Source organism: Arachis hypogaea, chromosome 17 (genome assembly GCF_003086295.3).
Source record: "Arachis hypogaea cultivar Tifrunner chromosome 17, arahy.Tifrunner.gnm2.J5K5, whole genome shotgun sequence".
Classification (NCBI taxonomy): Eukaryota; Viridiplantae; Streptophyta; class Magnoliopsida; order Fabales; family Fabaceae; genus Arachis; species Arachis hypogaea.
In genome coordinates, this window is record NC_092052.1 from 111,237,163 (window position 1) to 111,241,476 (window position 4,314).

The 4,314-nt window shown below is 38.7% G+C and overlaps 1 long non-coding RNA gene across 1 annotated transcript; it reads right to left on the reverse strand.

The window, feature by feature from the left end:
- Nucleotides 1-1,124: 1,124 nt before the first annotated feature.
- On the reverse strand, nt 1,125-1,643 carry LOC140181020 (uncharacterized). The gene is made up of 3 exons (XR_011875516.1): nt 1,482-1,643; nt 1,336-1,390; nt 1,125-1,247 (listed from the first exon to the last, which is right to left on the reverse strand). It is a non-coding gene; the product is annotated as an uncharacterized lncRNA (long non-coding RNA).
- Between the last annotated feature and the right edge of the window lie 2,671 nt (nt 1,644-4,314).

A 4,314-nucleotide genomic window follows, 5' to 3' on the forward strand; every position in this document is an offset into this window, starting at 1 on the left:
CAGATAACAAATATACATTTAGCATGGCAAATACAGATAGGCACACCCAATTAGAGCACAAGCAAGTAATTCAAGTAATATGCATATGATGCATGCCTGTCCTATGGCTGATGAGGCTCATCTGTCGGTTATCCAGCCAACCCGACAAGTCTGAATTGTACTTAGACTGTCCCCCGACGTGCATCCCCAAGAGTCTATGCATAGTTTTTTCTCAATTAATCAATAATACTCAATGGGGGTAACATTCCCGGGAATTTATATAGTGCCCGGTCACACACTTACGTCGTAGGGTCAACAGAGTATCGAGTTTTCAACCTGGTACACGTGGTGGCAAGCCACGGCACTTAATCCAGGGAATCTCGTATCTCAGATTATTCAAATTCACAAGCCATATAAATAATTCAATTATAATTCATCAACATCAACATAATTCTCAATCACATTTCATTCATCATCATACATCAATCATATTCAATCCTTATCCTTCATTATCACACCTCCCATTCCGTCCATCAATAGTTCCAATTCAAAACATAATTCATTCTTTTCTAAATGAATCAAACTTAAAACATGCTCATTTTCTTAATAACTCAAAATCAAACCATATAACCTTTGAATCTAAATCTTTTTAAATAATCATATAAACAAAATCTCTAATTTTTTTATAAAATTTCGGCAGCATCTCCTCTAAAACTCGGACTTTGCCACCCTTTTCGGGTCCAAACCTGCTTTCTTTTCAATTCAACATACCCTTCCTCATCATCATAACAGTCACCACAATAAATCTACTTCAGATTAACAATTATATTCATACAATATTCAAATCCAACAACCAAAATTCAACTAAGGATCATAGTTCACTAATCCTAGGCTTCTAACACAAAATATCTCAAATCAATAATTCACCAAATCATTAGCACTAAACCAACCATGTTCATCAACAATAACATTCACCATCCAAGATTAATAACTAATTATCCAATAAACCTCAACCAAATATATTCATCGACAAATTACTAAACATTAAACATACACCTGCATTCCAACTTATCCTATGGCCGTCTAGCCTAAGTTTTCACAGAACAATATATATTAAATGCAAGAAACCTAAACCATACCTTAGCCGATTTTCACGTAACGACCAAAGCTATTTATTTAAAACCAAGACAACCCCTCAAAACTCAACTAATCTGCTTCCTCCAAGTTCCAGTATTCACAATTTCAAGCTCCAATTATTTATTTTCAACCTAATACACATTCATAATACATATATACCCAATTTAATACTCAAAGCTCAAATTTAATGAAAATAAAATAGAATTATCGTATCCTCACCTTACCCAAGCTTCACATAAGCAAGAGTGAACGTTTCTCTCAAGCTAATTGGATCCTAAAACATCAGAAATCAAAGAAATTCAATATTCCCACTTAAAATTCGAAAATTGGGGGAAGATGAAGCTGAGAGTGATTAAATAAGTTACCTATGAAATTGTTCCGATAGAAATGTAGAGCTCGACGCGGTGAACGCGTGGCCACAAACGGTGCGGCGATTGGAGCTCGGACGGAGAAGTTACGGGGATCGGAAATTAACGTGAGGGTTACGGGAATGTTTCTCGTTTCTCTTCTCCCTGGAAGCTGAAAGCTTCGTTGCTGCAGTAATGAGGGAGAAGACAAAGCTGGGTTCATTTAAAAGGGCTGGTCCGGTTGAACCGACAGCCCGGTTCGGGTCCGGTTCAACCGGTTCGGTCCTTTCGGTCCAATCTTGGACCGTTTTCTTCAAAATTAGTGTCAAAATTCTCGTTTCGATGAGCTCTACCCTATTTTGATATAATATTCACATTTCTAATTCTCCTTATTAAAAACTAATTTATTAACTAATTTAACCGGGGTTTACACTACTCCTCTCTAGGCGTTGAACGCCAGGAACCGGGGAGGTGGCTGGCGTTGAACGCCAGTTTTGGGCTTTCATTTCTGAAGAAAAGTATGAGCTATTATATATTTCTAGAAAGCCCTAAATTTTAGCTTTCCATAGCCATTGAGAGCGCGCCATTTGGACTTCTGTAGCTCCAGAAAAGCTCTTTCAAGTTCATGGAGGTTAGATCCTAACAGCATCTGCAGTGCTTTCTCTGTCTCTGAATCAGACTTTTGCTCAAGCTCCTCAATTTCAGCCAGAAAATACCCAAAATCACCATAAAAAACACAAACTCAAATTAGAATCCAAAAATGTGAATTTTGCACTAAAACCTATGAAAATATAATAAAACTTAAACAAAACATAATAGAAACTATATGAAAATGATGCAAAAAAGTGTATAAAATATCCGCTCATCAGAACACCAAACTTAAACTGTTGCTTGTCCTCAAGCAACCAAAAACAAAGTAGGATAAAAAGAAGAGAAGAATACAATGAATCTCAGAATTTCCAATAAAGTTCAGTTTCAATTAGATGAGCGGGACTAGTAGCTTTTTTCTTCTGAATAGTTTTGGCATCTCACTTTCAATTGAAGCTCAGAATGGTTGGCGTCCTTAGGAACTTAGAATCCAGATGATATTATTGACTCTCCTATTTTAGTTCTTTTTTATTCTTGAACACAGCTTCTTTAGAGTCTTGGTCGTGACCCTAAGCGCTTTGTTTTCCAGTATTACCACCAGATACATAAATGTCACAGACACTTAACTGGGTGAACCCCTTAGGATTGTGATTCAGCTTTGTTAGAATCCACAGCCAATGGTGTCCAGAGTTCTTAAGCACACTCTTTGCTTTAGATCACGACTTTAACTACTCAGTCTCAAGCTTTTCACTTGACACCTTCACACCACAAGCATATAGTTAAGGGAATCAATTCTTGTGAACCTTTAGGCTAAGATTTTAACTCTTTTAGGCCCTCCTAACCATTGATGCTCAAAGCCTTGGATCCTTGCTCTTGCCTTTTGGTATAAAGAGCTACCGGCTTTTTCTTTTTTTCTTTTTGATTTTTTTTTGCATTTTTTTTTCTTTTATTGCTTTTTGCTACTTTTTCTTGCTTCAAGAATAATTTTTTTTTTGGATTTTTTAGATTACCAATAATACTTCACTTTTATCATCATTATTTCAAGAGCCAACATTCTTTACCCCAACATCAAATATGCACTGTTCACTCATGTATTCAGAAAATAAAAGCAATACCACCACATCAAATAATTGAACTATTCTTAATATATAACTCGAAATTCATGCATCTTACTATTCTTTTTCAAATAAAATTTTTTTTAAGCAAGGTGAGAGATGCATGGAATAATTCATAGCTTTAGGACATAAAGATGATCATGCACTAGAAACAGACAATAAAACAAAATACATGGAAAACAGAAAAAATAACATAGGCAACAGAGGGTTAAAGGAACGAATCCACCTTAGTGATGGCGGCTACTACTCCTTCTGGAGGATCCAATGGAGTGCTTATTTTCTTCTATGCCACGCCCTTGCCTCTGTTGCTCTATCCTCATAGCTCTTTGATCTTCTCTTATCTCATGGAGGATGGTGGACTACTCTTGGTGGTCTAACCTCAGTTGATCCACGTCTTAACTCCACTCTCCCAGAGAGGTGTTCAGTTGATCCCAAAAAAAATTTGGGGAGGAAACTACATCCCTTAAGGCATCTCAGGGATTTCTTCTTGAGGCGGCTCCACATGCTCTTGCTGTAGTCCATGTGCCGACTCTCTAACATGCTCCATCCTTCTTTTAGTGATGGGCTTGTCATCTTCTATGACAATTCCAACAGAATTGCATAGGTGACAAATGAGGTGAGGAAAGTGGAGGCAAGTGCATTTCCCTTCCTCTTCCTTAAGGTTTCACCAGTCTTTGGTGCCATACTTAGGGATGGTAGAAGTAAAAAAGCAAAGCTTTTGCAATACCAAACTTAAGAACTTTGCTCGTCCTCGAGCAAATAAGAACAAAAAGGGAAGAATAGAGTAGGAGAAGAAGAAAGAGGGAGAGATAGAGGGTGAGGTAGGTGGGGTAGATGGAGATTCTGTGGGACCCACTGGTCCTAAGAGGCTAGGGAATTCGAGTTCCCTGCCCCCTTGTGGGCGTTGAATGCCTAGCTCCTACTCCTGGCTGGCGATCAACGCCAGCTATGTGCTCTTTCTGGGGCGTTGAATGCCGGGTATGGTGCTCCTGCCTGGCGTTCAATGCCAGGTCTGTCCCCCCTGGCTGGCGTTCAACACTAGCAATGCTGCTCCTCATGGGGTTGAACGCGCACTCTGGCCCCCTTGGCTGGCGTTCAACGCCATAAAGGTCTCTGCTCCAGGGTGTTCTGTTTCCAATTCTGACTGT